At 44.1% G+C, this 14,996-nt stretch overlaps 1 protein-coding gene across 5 annotated transcripts in view; it reads left to right on the top strand.

Moving 5' to 3' along the window:
• The window catches only part of LOC116631775 (phospholipid-transporting ATPase IB), a 590,846-nt gene that overhangs the window by 504,138 nt on the left and 71,712 nt on the right, over positions 1–14,996 (top strand). The gene's annotated exons all lie outside the window — the stretch shown is intronic.

The following is a 14,996-nucleotide window of genomic DNA, read 5'->3' as shown; positions in this document are numbered from 1 at the left end:
CACACCTTTCCTGCAGTTTATATTTCTAGTGCTGCCCTCCTGATGGTGGCCTGTAAGTGTAGGAATATCTTCATTGGTTTTTCTGTGTGAGTCTATCCTACCTACCCGATCACCTCCTTGGCACCTCCCTCACCCTAACTCACACTTAATCTGTCACTGAGTCCTGTCCATTCTTCCTCCCAAATATCTTCCCATTCTGTCCCTTTACCCTCATTTTCATGCCATCACCCTGGCACAGGCCACTACCTTTGGCTTGGCTCTTTGCTTCTCGTCTTGTTCCTCCCTATTTTCTGCACCGCAACTGGAATGTTCTCTTAACAGTGTGAAATTATGCTCTTCCCCCTTTTCAAACCCTTTAATGATTTAGAATTCTGTGTAGAGCCAAGATCTTTTACGTGGCAGACAAGGCCCAGCCTGACCTAGCCCTGTGAGTCTTGCCAGCTTTCTCCTGAAACACCGTCTGTCCAGTGGTACGGCTCATCTTTCAGTTCTTCACATTGACTAAGGTCTTTCCTGCTCATGGCCTTTGCAGGTGCTGTTCTTTCCATGTTCAGTACTCCAAACCCCTTGCCCAAACTCTCCTGGAAATATCTAACCCTTCTTTTGGGCTCAGCTCAAATGGTACTTCTTAAGAGAAACCCTAGGACCCCTCATTATTCTTTATAATTACATCGAAATATTTTCCTTCATTGACGTGAATGACAGGAACGTCAGTTGTGTTATTTGTTTAATGATCTATTCCTCCCACCCCTAGAATGTCAGCACCTTGAGTTGAGGAAATATCCTTTTTTTTTCTTCATTGTGTGCCCAGCAACTAGCTTAGTGTCTTACTCATAACATGGGCTCAAAAGTACTCTTTGTGTGAATAACAAATGAAGGTTGTCTCACTGTCTATTAAATAAAATCTCAGTTCCTCAGCCTCTTGTTCTAGGGCCTCTAGAGTCTGACTTCCACCAGCCTTTCCCGCCTCTTCCCTCACAACGCCCATGTACGTGATGTGTGATTGAGCAAACTGAACCCTTCCCTGCCGCCTGCGTCTCTTTGTTGCTCCTTGTCCTCCACCTGAATGTCCCTCCCATTGCCACCTTTTATATAGTAACCCTACCCATTCTTTACTCATTCAGTACGTGTCACTTTATGATGCATTTTGGATTTGTCCCCAACCAGAAGTGGTCTCTGCCACCCTTGCTTTCCCAGAGGACACTGCTATATCATCATTTCTGAGCTTATCCTGTGCTAGACAGAAATGGTCTGTGTTTTTTTCTCTCTTGAACTAGCATGTAAGATGCTAGAGAAGAATGTGTCCCGTTGGCCTCAGCACCCAGCACACTTCTGAGCACGGGGCCTGGTTGGTCGGCCTGCTGGATAAACAGGTGGGCTGGGGCAGTGGTGCTACACGTACCACCGAGGCGGGGAGAGCAAGCTGAGTTATCTGTTGGAAACACGGGAACCTAACTCAGGTAGAACTGGGGAATCATCTTGAAGTTCTTAGCCAGCCCCAGAGAAGATACTTGATAAGAAGTCCTGAGCAGCATTCAAGATAGGGTAGAGCCAGAGAGCTTAGGGTTTTGTAATAAACTTAGCCAGAAGGGGTGGGCATGACGTGACTTCATTCCCCTAAAGCAGGGAAAAAGCACTAAAATCTATTGGCTGAGCAGATGTGGTGCTGAACATGGATCTCAGAGAGGCCCAGCAAGGGAAAAGCCCTAGTGTGGTCCTTGACGGATGAGCGCCCATCTCCAGTCTCTTGGGATCGGTCAGAACAGAATTGCCCGTCTGCCTGGGGATTCCCTGGTGCCTGTTTGGTTGCAGCTTCCCACAAGAAAGAAACCTTTTCATCACTTGAGTAATCACCACCCCCTCCCCACAAAGGAAAATAAATAAAGAATTCTCCCTTTGGGTTGGCTCTGAGCATCAGCCGTAGCTGCTCTAGCACAGATCAAACCAGAATTCTTGCACCTTGTGGTCATTGGCATCAAAGGCCGCAGGCTTTCTTTCTGCCTCATTTTAATATGCTTGGGAGCCTTGGGAGCCTTGGGAGGCTTAATTAAAACTGCAGGGGAGCCAAAGTCAGCATATAAAGGAACTGTTTTGATGCTTCAAAAACCCAAGCAAACAGAATCTGGATTATTCAATTAGGTATGCTTATGGGATTTGTCTTGGGTGTTTTGATTGCTCAAAGCCTGCTGGGGAAGTCAGTCATGGGGTTTAGACCTGAAAAGAACCATATTTAATGCCCCCCAAATTTCACTTTTTATCTTCTTATTTAGGTTTAGTAACCAGTGCGTTATTGTGAGCCGTACATGAACTCCCACTCTGACTTCTGTTTACTCAGCTTCTTCCCCTGATACCAGATTACACGGCAGGGCCAGCCCAGTTTTCCTGCCTGGTTTGGCAGTCGTGTTCTTGGATCCCTTTAATAAGACCCAGGGTTGCCTGAGAGGCAGTTCGGAGCACAGGATCTCCCAGCTAGACCACTTCCTGCCCCTGTGGCCTTGGACAAGTCACCTGATCCCTTCCTGCGTTTTTATAGCACCTACAAAAGGGAGATCCCGGTGGGGGAAACTGCACTGTGTTTACTGTTTACTGTGTTAATTCGATAAAATAATTCACGTTAATGCACTTAGCACCATGCCTGGCTCGGGATGAGTGTTCAGTAAATGGCAACAATTATCACGACTATCCCAGGACATAGACAGACACGTCTGCATTAGCTGCGGCCAGCGGGCGAGGGAAGATGGAAGCGCTGTGCACGTAGACCCCTCCCAGAGGCAGGGAGTAGCTAGACCCAGCGCTATGCTATGAGCAGGCCTGGTCTGAGAGGCCTCAGAGGTCACGTGAGAGATTGCACACACAGCTAAGGTCAGTGGAGTGTCTGTCGTGTGACCAGCTTTCCCAGCAGTCATGGAAGTGACAGGGACTACTACAGTAAGTTAAACCAGAGCCACTTTGTCATTACACTATGGGACTCCTGCTCTGAAGATATCATTCAGAGTCAGGTCTCCAGGGGAATTTGTTGCCAGGATCATGGCCGTGGCAATAAAGGCAGGCAGCCATATCTCCTAGGGCTGAGGCGGGCTGGCCTGACTGTGGGCACACTGCACTTCATAGAGTGTATGCTTCTAGCTAATCGGCTTAAAATAGACCCATGTGCTGAGAGCCGACCCTAGTATCTAACTGCTGGAAAGCCACCCAAGAGGGAAGGTTTACCTGATGTTGATCCAAGAACCCTTAAGAATCCAGACAAAAACATTTAGTGTCCATTGCTAAAGATTTACAAACAGGTGTTCCCTGGATGGTACTCATGTGCGAGGCTTTCGCTTCCTTTCCAGATGTTTATACCCAACAAAGAAGGCAGTATCAAATGTATAGTATATATGGATAGCCTGTGCAGAAAATAGGTTCCCCTTCGTTGTCTCTAGTGAATCTGTTAATAAGTGGCTGCCTGGGACAAACCAGCTGCTCAGTTGGATAGAACACATCCCTATCATTAGGAGGCTTTCAGTCTAATGAAGATGGGTAAACAAAGAAGCAGAACATTGCACATAATGCAGGATCGCAGGGTACAGTGGAAAGAGCAGGCACTCTGGGGTTGATGGACCTGGAGCAAACAGTGGTTCTGACCTCTGGCCAGCAGCATGACCTTAGGAAGATCATGTGACCTCTCTGAACCAAACTTTCACATCTGTAAGATGGAAGATGATGAGATTTTTATAGGGCCATGCGTGTGTACTAAATGAGAGGGAGGCAAGTTACTAGCCCAGTGCCTGACAGATGGTAGCCATGCAAAAAAAAAAAAAAAAAAAATGGAAGTATATAATCCTGCCTGGAGAAACTGAGGAAGTGATATTTGAACTGAATCTTGAGGGAGGAAGAAGAATTCTAAAAGTCAGAGCAATGGCAGAATGGGGCATTGTCAGCTGGGCAAAGAACGAGATGGGCAAAGGCCAAGAAAAAGAAAAAAAAAAGAATATTGAGGATTGGGAGACATGCAGACAGTTCAGCATGGCTGGAGTGCAGGGTTCTGGTGATGAAAGGCCAAGAGCAGGATCTTGATGATAGACAGGAGCCGGACCATGAACAGCCTCACATTCCATGCCAGAGAGTTAGATTTTACCAAAGTTTGCAGTATACTAAAAATTCCAGTGCCAAGTACCATCTTAGGTCATTTATTTTTTATTGGATGCCCAGCAACCACCCTGCAAGGATAAGATAGCCCCATTTTGTAGATGGGCAAACTTGGACTCAAGGAGATTGTTACTTAATCATTAAACTCACCATATTAGCTTACAGTGAGTTAGGCAGGTTGCATATCTGAAGGACATGTCTCATTTGGTATTTCATGTTAAATTGTGTTGCCTTATTTTTCTTTTTGTTTCATATTCTTTGTCATTCCACCCTGGATACCTTTGGAACAACGCAACACCACAATGCCTCTAGAATGCCTCTACTGATCATCACACTTGAGTGAATTTGGTCACTTTCCCCAGCTGGGCAATTGATTAGGTAGAAAGGGAGACATGGCTCACAGTCCAGTGTAATTCACTACTATACAAAGATCCAGCTTTTCCTTTGGGTCATATTATTCTCCCCAAATAAATCAAGCATTCTATTAAAAGCAGCACATTATGTTTTAATTTTTTTTATGAAAGGTATTAGGCTTGAGTCCAAAATAAGGGAAGATGAGACGTTTGGTTGAGGTTGAAGCTATGGATTTCATAAAATTCTGTGTGTCACCCAAAAAGGAATAAGATTCACCCCAACTTTAAATAGACCATCCTCACTCCAAACACTGGAGAAGTACATGTTAGCCTCAACCCTAGGGATTTGGGGTATATAATGCACCCAAGTACCCAGAGCTCTGCAATCTGAACTGCTCTATCAACCTCAACCCCTCAAATTACTCAACACCGTTTATTTTGGATGACTTCTAAACAGGTGTTTCCTCTGTGTCACAAATGGTTTAAACTAGAGCCTTGCTTATGTCCGGCATGTTCAGCTGAAATCACAGGGCCAGCTGACGCTCTGTGAGCATGTTTGCTCATCTGTGTCGACGCTGACAGCCAATACTTGCCGATTCCCACGTTGGTCAGCACTGGACATAGAACAGATGTTGGGGATTATGAGGAAGGATTCGGGGAGGCTGTGGGCCCGAGTGTCCACGGAAATAATACATTGTAGAGACGCAGACAGGACCTGCTGAACCTTCAGTGAGAAGTTCTATGAAATAAGTCTCGGTGGGCCTGCGTATCAGGACTCAAAACAAATGTTTTCCTGGGGTCCTTTAATTAAAAGAAAAATAATAAATCATCTTTAAATGGAGAAGGGGGGCAACCTAATCCCACAAATTTTCATTTACGTTCTCATCTATGAATTACTTAGTGGGATCATGACACTGAAGCATCAGAGTAGAATCCTCTAATGGATCCCACGGTAAAGCATTGGAAGACCATTTGCAGAGTGCTGGAAGGTTGACTGCCCTCCCAACCCCATCCCACCCCACCTTCCAGGAACATTCCTTCAAGGCTGGGCTCAATTTACCCCCATATAACACAAGGCTATTTCTTCCTGGCCATTTCTGGCTGTCCCGGAGTTTCTTCATCTAGCTGGCCCCCCTGATGTCCAACGCTCAGCTCACTGTCCAAGACCCTCTGAGTCAGAGGTCCAAACCGTAGAAGGCTGTAGGTTATGACAGGAGCACTGTGATCCTCAGCTCTGACTGGAGCAGTGCTCTGTAGAAAGCTAACCAGAAGGTAAGTCCCTTTTTTCTTAAGTCTTTCCAGACAGCGTTCCATAGATTTAATTCAGTTTGATCATTCTCATGGCAATCCAGCTGTATTCGTTGGTACATTTTAGTCTGTGTGCTATTGGTTAAAATATCAGATGGTTTAAAGAGCCAAAAAGAAAGTGATGATACAATTAAAATTGTTTCAACTAGTAAGGGTCATCAAAGAAAAATTTGGAAATCAGGTGAAGTATTTAAATAGGGTTTCTAAGAAGAATAGAATTCAGCATGTTCACTTTTATTGGTTTCACTGCCAACTTATTTATAACCTGTTAAGAATATCAGCAGTAAGAATTAGGAAACAAACTGAGGGTTGCTGGAGTGGAGGGGGATGGGAAGGATGGGGTGGCTGGGTGATGGACATTGGGGAGGGTATGTACTATGTTGAGCGCTGTGAATTGTGTAAGACTGATGAATCACAGACCTGTACCCCTGAAACAAATAATACATTATATGTTAATAAAAAAAATTTTAGGGGCGCCTGGGTGGCTCAGTCGTTAAGCAACTGCCTTCGGCTCAGGTCATGATCCCAGGGTCCTGGGATCGAGTCCCACATCGGGCTCCCTGCTCGGCGGGAAGCCTGCTTCTCCCTCTCCCGCTCCCCCTGCTTGTGTTCCCTCTCTCGCTGTCTCTCTCTGTCAAATAAATAAATAAAATCTTTAAAAAAAAATAAAAATAAAAATAAAAAAAATTTTAGGGGCGCCTGGGTGGGTCAGTGGTTAAGCGTCTGCCTTCAGCTCAGATCATCATCCCAGGGTCCTGGGATCGGGCCCCACATGGGGCTCCCTGCTCGCCAGGAAGCCTACTTTTCCCTCTCCCACTCCCCCTGCTTGTGTTCCCTCTCTTGCTGTGTCTCTCTCTGTCAAATAAATAAAATCTTTAAAAAAAAAAAATTTTTTTTTTAAAGAATTACAGGCAAAATGGAAGCTCAGATGTTACTGCCTTAGAGTTGATTTGAGTTGTCTTTTCCAAGAATGTAGCACAAATGTTGATTTCTATGGTGTAGACATAAAAGTGTTTCTGTTAGCAAGAAAGCACATTGTTAATATGGAGAACAAAGAAACTGATCATAGCTTACCAGTGAATGTTTTTTAAAGAAAAAAAGAGATAAAGAGACATAAATTTGTAGATCATTGGCATGAAATGCCATAGTGAACAAGCAAGCAAAAATATGAGGAAAAACATAATGGATCCTTGCAATTAACATTCTAAGATTCAAAATCTCAAATGCATTAGAATTTGTTCATTCAGTCAGATAGGAGGGCTTTTTGTTTGTTTGTTTTTTATTAGCAACTCAAAGTAACCTCGTTGGTTTTGTTTTTGAGAAAATGGGGAAGAAGGCTAATACCTATATTTTGTTTCTCTGAAAACATCTTCATTTCTCCCAAATCAGGAGAAATATAAGAAAACAATTCTATAAAAGCGAAGAAATCCCTCAGACACTTCAATATCAAGAAGAACAAAGACGAAAAGAAGGGCTGGATGATTTTATGAAGAGCATTATGACATCAAATGCTTTTTACATATCAACTGATTTTAACATGGGAGAATGCTACAAATGTACCAGGCTCTCTGTAGAAAGAACAGTCAAAAGTGTTCATGTTTGATTGCATCTAAGAATTCTTAAGTGAGGGAAGCTGTATTGGAAAGATAAATTGAGATATATGGGAAAGGAAAATGTAGCTGAAGTGCTTCTATTAGGGTATGATAAAAAAAAATTGGATCTGTTTTATGTAAATTTTCAACAGTGACCTGGTAAAGAAAGTCAAAAGTACATTAATTAAATTCACAGAGCCAAAAAAGGCAAAGACCCAGGAGGTTAGATGTAAAAAAATACAGATGGACTGAGAGAGATGAGGGGAAATAGACAGACTTTTACAACATGATATTCAGCTTGGAAATATGCAAGCTAATACGCTGGGGAATACCAGCCAAAAGACAGATAGCTGGTTTAAAGAAAAAGTTAATAAAATGTCGAGTCTGAAAAACTATACAGACCAAAGCCAGGAAATTACAAAGTTATGGATCCCGCAGTAACTGTAAATTAACCCCAGTGCACATATGTAGTATTTCATATTACTGTATATGGTGTTAACTTTCACGCCTAAGCATGCAGGCGTGTGTGTGTGTTTCGTCTGAATTACGGTTGTAATGGGAACAAAGGTGCAAACAGGACACGTAATGGATTGCCTGCTCCTTTCACAAGTCACCCAGGAGCACTGAAGCCCGGGCCGGTCATGTGCCTTGGAGTAGAGCAGAGGAGGAGTCAGGCTTTGATTCAAAGTCCGGTTGTTCAGCAAAGGCACTGGGAAGATACACGCATTTCTTAACAGTTGTAAAGAAGTCATGAGTGTCCTGGGTACACGGAAGGAAGTCTATAGTACATTCCCAAGACGACACATTGGATTTAATGCGACTCTACTCTGATTTCTCCTTTCCTTTTGCTTGCCTCATGTACACTACTCCATATCTCTCTAATATACTCCTTGTGCCCCTATTTTTTTGCCCGATTACCATCCATTTTCCCTCTCTATAAACCTCTTCTCTTACTGGGCTCATTACGGGAGCTAAGATACAGTGTTTTCCTTTTAAAGCATCCAACCTACCGATGGAGGTAGTTGTTGTTTGCTTTTGCTTTTTTTTTTTTTTTTTAGTTGTTTGCTTTTTTAAAAAGTTCCAGTCAACTCATATGCTGTATATTCCAATACATCTCTCCCTTCAGACATAGGACTAGGATGGAGGGGTCTACATACTTCTTCCTGAAGCATTGTACAGGCATTTCTCTTCCACTTCGTGTGTCTCCTTTTAGCATCTTCTACCCTCATCATAGCCACACCCTGATTTTTCACTCCTGACTTTGGCTCCATCATTGGGAAGTTTTCTACTTACGTAGATGATTCTTCTATTTATCAGGTCTTCATAATCTTCTGACCTCCTCAATGCCTAGGGCTTCTCCATGGCCACCTTCCCTTTCCTTGGCCTTGCTACACCTCCATGACCTGGTCCCTGAAATCTGTGTCTTCTCCAAGATCTTAACATCTGCTTCTCCTGGGCTCACAGCGAGCCCTTGTTTTTCTGCTGCCTCCGGGCCCTCATTCCCACTGACCCTGCTGTCCACCTTCACTCTCATTATCAGTCTCTCAACCTTGTAGCTGAAAACTCCATGAATGTTCTTTTACCGATTCCCCCAGACTTCGTCTTTCTTTTTCCCAGCTGGGCTCCAAAATCAAGTATTTAAGTGATTTGTACATTCCTGTCCTTAATTTCTGTGCTCTTAGGGTTCTCAGTCAGATGGTTTGTATCCTCATCAAATTCATCTGTTTATGCTAATAGTTGACTCTCATTGGTATTGTAAGATCTGTTTATCTGAATTCCCATTCTCCAAGCAGCATTTTCTAATGTTTCTTGCTCTGTAGCCCCAAACTGCTTTGTTCTATACATACGACTCCACCTTCTGCTTACAGATTGAGGTCATTTCCTATCAGTTTCTTCAGTCTTCTTACTACCCAGAAATCACAGCATTTGCCCATCATGGGGGTACAAGGGACACCTCAATACATAAGGCTTGGCCACCTCTCTTGCGACAGAGCCTGGGCTCTGGGGTCAGACGGCTGGGTTCAAACCCTGGCTCGCCACGTGGCAGCTGCATGACCCTGGCTGGGGCACGTGACCTTTCTCGCCCGAGTTACCTCACCTGTAAGACAGGAATGACAATAGTGCCTCCCCAGCAGGGTTGCTGGAGGATGGAATGCGCCTCTTTGTGGAGAGGGCTGAGGCCATTGCCGGGCACACGGTAAGCACAGAATAATTGTAGGTTTTCTCTCATGTCATGGTCACCCGCATCAGTGTCCATGTGTTAATCTTACTGTAAGCCGCACAGCCTCGTTTCCTCAGCCTCCCTCCAAAACCAGTGAGAGTCAGTCAGCCTCAGAACCTTGGGTCCCACCTTCCCCTTCCTTGCTGGCTCCTGCAGCTTCCCCATGCTCCAGAAGCTTCTACCTCCTCTGTTGTGCCTCCTACCGCTGGAGGCTCTCCTTTGTCTCCTGGTTTACTTCAGAGGCCCCGTTTTGGCCTTGCACATTCTGCCCTCACTTCGATGGCTCCTATAAACTAGTGCCTTGATTAATGTTCCCTCTTCCAAATGCCTTCTGTGGCTTTTTCTGGTCTCCGGAATTAAATCTAAACCCCTCAGGCCAACATTCAGGCCGGCCTCCCTACACATGGCCCAAACCCAGGCACATTTTTCTCTTGCAGAATATGCTCTCATCACTCCCAACTTGGGTCTTTGTTCCAGCTCTTCTTGTGGCTGGAGGGTTTCTCACTCCTTGTAACTAAATAGAATCCTAGTGAACCCCACACAAGCATGCCTCTTGTAGACTACTCTACTTTGCCTTAGACATATCTTCTCCTCCTCTGCCAGCCAGAACCTGGTAGAGGACAGGCCCATCCCTCTCGCTCCCCATGCGGGCCTAGCAGCATCACACACGAAAATGAACTTTGTGAATTCATACCTGGACAACCCCGCCCCCCCCCCCCCCGCCTTTAAATCTAGCACTTAAATCTAACACACAGCTGCGCCTTACGCTGCTGCCACTGTGGCCTAAAAATGGAATTTCTCAACATTGTGACAACTTTCCTGTGTAGGGACAAATCATGGAATCAAATACCCAGCCTACTTAAGTATTGACATACCACTTGCTTCATCCCTTTTTGAAAAGAAACAAAACGTTAGCCATATTGTCGAGTGCCCCTGGTGGCCCTCGCCATCTCGTTCACCTTCAGATAGAAATACTCTCGTGACTTTAATGTTTACTATTTTCATGCATGTATTATGTACGTATAAACCTATAGAAAATATAAATAATATGCAGTGTTGAGTTGTGCAGGGTTTTGAAACTTTATATAGATTCTATCATATATACCCTTCTCGTCAACACTGGGTTGCTTTGGGGTTTCTTTCAGAACTGCTTTTGATGTTTATCCATAGTGATATAATTGTAGTTCATTCATTTTAATGCTGTTTACAGTTACATAAATATGCCAACATTTATTTATTCTCCTATTGATAAACATTTAAGTTACTTTTTTTTTGCCATTACCGAAAATACCATAGCAAACTTCTCCTGTCCATATTTGTGGACACATATGAGTTTCCCTGGAGTATATAATCAGGAATGGAACGTACATTGGGAATCTCTCAACCTGTGGCTTTTCTTGAAACTTGTGTCTTTTAATGCGAAGTTTTCCATTGTAATGCAGTCAAACTCATCTCCCTCCTTCATGGTTTCTGCTGTTTTGTATCATTTTCTAAAAGCTACTCAAGGTCATAAGGGTATTCTTCCACATTTTCTACAAGTTTTAAAGTTTTGCTTGTCACCTTGGGAGTGACATGTGCCTGTGGTGGGAAGCAGGGACAATTGGATGTTTTGCAACTTGATAAGCAGGGCCCCACCCTGGTGAGCCCTCCCCCACATGCTGATGCACAGGATACTCGACCGCTAGGTCTCTAGTACTGTCATGTGGGATTCCTCATGTCCAGCCCCTCTCATGTTTCATCTCAGGGGCAGGGTCTGAACAGAGTGGGGCTGGGGATACCCTGCTAGCCACACTTAGAGGAACATGAGCATATGCCTCCAGGCAAATGGGTTTGAACATAGAGAGCATCTGAGATGCTCCACGATCCCTGCACCGGAGACTCTGTCTCTGTGGAGAGCCTCAGAGTAATAAGATCTCCGGTATAGTTAAGGCGGAAATCTCTGGAGAACTGCTGGGTCATCAACTGGAGGCCTTCTCTCCTCACTCATATTACTTCCGTTTTATAAAAATGATTATTTTCTAATCTTTTGATGCCCTCTGAGATGCTTTGAAGGCCAAGATATTATTTTTGTTTCATAGGTTTCAACGTTGTAAGACTTGTCCTACTGAGAAATAGTGAGGAACCGTGGAATCCCAACAGATCCTTCAGCCTATTTATTGCTTGTTTGTTTGTTTTAAGTAATCTCTACACCCAATATGGGCCTCGAACTCACAACCCTGAGATCAAGAGTCGCACCCTCCGCTGACTGAGCCAGCCAGGCTCCTGCAGCCTATGTAGATTGTGGGCCATCCATTAACAGACGTGCACCATGTTGTTTGTTACTGAGCACCAAGACATGGCAGCTTTTGCTTTATTGAGTGAAGACACGTGACTGCTTGCTCAGCACGACAGCCTTGTGCCCGGGAAATGAAAACATTCCCATGAAATAATTCAATTATCTACTTATTTAAACTTATCATTTTAAAATGTTACATTTCAAGCAGAATAGAAAAAGGGAAGGGTCAGAAATGTAATGAAAGAATTTATGTAGTCAGGCTAGGATTTCTAAGCTAAAAACGAAGCTGGATTATACAAACATAAAGCCTTGTAATTTATTAAAAGGAAAGTTATTGAAATGCGAACAAATCATAGTAAAATATTAGTCAAGTATGAATAAACATCACAGCCACTGTCTGTTAAGAATATGGCTCTCATACCATGAGACAGGCAGGTCCTGGCTCTAGAGTCAGAGAGACGTGGGTTCAAATTCCGACTCAGATGCTTACCATGTGACCTGGAATTGGTCGCTTTACCACTGAGTCTTAGTTGTGTCATCTGTAAAATGGGAACAATTAGTTTCTCTCTTGCAGGTGTTTTTGGGGGGCTTAGAAATAATATGCTTGGGAGTACCCAGGAAGAGATGTTCCATGGAAGAGAAGAAAAGCTCAAATAAAGACCCACCTCCCACTGGGGCCTGAGGCCAGTGGTGTCTTTAAGGAAGACAGAAAATGCTAGGGAAGAGTTGGGAAGAAGTGAGGGTTGGTTTTAGAGATGGTGTTTGCGATGCCCTCTCTGGGAGTTTGGAGGTATTGCAGGTTGTGCTTGTGGGCCTGTAAGGGTATCCAGCAGTGCATGCACAGAGATGAATACAGAGGTTAACCAAATGCACTGCATTCTGTCCATGTGTGTAGATGCCGGTGGGTGTAGCCCTGGAGGAGCACGCTCCCTTCATCTTTGTATCTCTAGTGGGTAGCGGAGAGGTTGACACGGAATGAGTGCTCAAAAACTGCTGGAGGGAGGAAGGCAGGTTGGGTGTTGCTGTGAAGCTCGTAGTTTCGTGAAAGAAAGAAACCCACTTGAAGAGTAGGCAGCATTATTTTAATTTCTTCATTTGGTACTTGGGATGGGTATTTTGCAATACTCATTTGCTTACCATGAAACTTGATTAAATCAAGGCCTTTCTCCCCTGCAAGAACATTTTTTTCTATTAAAAAAAAAAAGGAAATCTGAACTTTGGTGTAGAGGAGCAGTAAAAAGTAACAGCAAGAGTGAACGAGAAAGAGAGAAATATGCAGAAGGCGTCCCTGGGGGACTTCATGCTGCTGCTAAATTTCAGTTGCAGTTGTCAGAGTTAAAGAAAACACTGGAGAAAATGTCTCATGGAGGGGTCCCCGGATTGTTGTGCTGTAAGAAGGCCAGCTGAGGGGGGGGAACTGAAGCCACCTGGCAGGGGCTCTGACGACCGGGTGCCGCGCACCAGCCACTGAGCTCATTTGCTCCACCTCGGGTAACTTTTACAGTCAGAGCTGCTTCAGGATCAGCACAAGACACTGTGCCCATGTTGGGGGTGGGGGAAACAAGGCAGAGTGGAAGGAAGGAAGAAGTCCATAGTTAGTTTTGAAGGGTGAGCCCAGGGCTTCTTGGGGATTTAGGTGAAATGAACTGTGGATGAACCCAGCTCACTGTGTGCTGGGCACAACAGCCCTGGGAGGGATGTGCTGCAGCCCTCTTGGTTCTACAGCAGAGGAAACTGAGGCACGGAGAGGTTAACTAACCCTGTGTAAGTGTCATGGTCTGAAGCTTAGAGGCACAGTTCTATCACAGGTCCCTCTGAATCCAAAGTCCTCATTCTTCACTACCGTATTCAGTGGCTGGGAAGATCCCTGCAGGAGCAGTAAGGAGTTAGCCCAAGGCTGCTACACTGGGTTCTAGAACTCCACTGCCTCAGTAAATGTTCACTGTGACTTTGTGAGGCAATGGAGCAGAGTGTCTGTATCCCCAGGGGAATGTCACTCTCCTCCTGAGAATCCTTCTGGTTGTGGATCTCCATTCTGGGAAATAGATTGAGAAGCAGCCCAAGGACTACCCCAACAGGGTAGGAAGCAGAGAGACCTCGATCCACAGCAGTGATCAAGAGCCACTCGAAGCCTGGATCTGAGCAAAAAAAGTGTGATATAGTTAAATCTTGGTGATTCAAGGGCTTTCTGTGTCCGCCCCCACCTCTGCTCCCACCCCCAGTAAGCTCCTGCTTACAGCTCCTGGGAATGTCCTGTGCCTACTGATTGGCCATCTAATGTACAAATTCTTTGCAAACCTAGATATGTTTTTGTGACTGTTCACTACACTTTCCTTAAACTTGTTCAGGGGACACCCCTGACAGTGGAGGAAGGAGAAGGCAAGCATTCCCCAGGAAAGCCTGGGGATATATCCTGTGGCATTGCATCTCAAAAATGATATTGATTTGAAGACTCTAGTTTTAGGGAAAAAAATCATTCAAATTTATTGTAAAAATGTTCTTGGTTTTATTTTCTATATCATTTAATTCTGCTTTAATCTTTATTATTTCCTTTTTTCTGCTGGTTTAAGTCATCATTTGTTGTTCTTTTTCTAGCTCCTTTAAACATAAACTTAGGTTATATGAGATTTTTCTTGCTTCTTGAGATAGGCCTGTATTGCTATAAACATCCCTCTTAGAACTGCTTTTGCAGCATCCCAAAGGTTTTGGACCATTATGTTTTCACTTCCATTTTTATTTGCTTCCATGTACTTTTAAATTTCTTCTTTTATTTCCTGGTTGACCCATTCACTGTTTAGTAGCATGTTATTTAACCTCCATGTATTTGTGATCTTTCCAGAGTTTTTCTTGTTGACTTCTAGTTTCATAGTGTTGTGGTCAGAAAAGGTGCATGGTATGACTTCGATTTTCCTGAACTCGCTGAGACTTGTTTTGTGAGCTAATATGTGATCTGTTCTAGAGAATGTTCCATGTGTATTTGAAAAGAATGTGTAATCTGCTGTTTTGGGGTGGAATGTTCTGAATATATCTGTTAAATCCATCTGGTCCAGTGTGTCATTCAAAGCCATGGTTTTCTTGTTGATTTTCTGTTTAGATGATCTGTCCATTGATGTAAGTGG

Source organism: Phoca vitulina, unplaced genomic scaffold (assembly GCF_004348235.1).
Source record: "Phoca vitulina isolate PV1807 unplaced genomic scaffold, GSC_HSeal_1.0 scaffold5, whole genome shotgun sequence".
Classification (NCBI taxonomy): Eukaryota; Metazoa; Chordata; class Mammalia; order Carnivora; family Phocidae; genus Phoca; species Phoca vitulina.
Note: the sequence above shows the minus strand (reverse complement) of the source record. Positions and strands in the feature narration are given on the sequence as shown.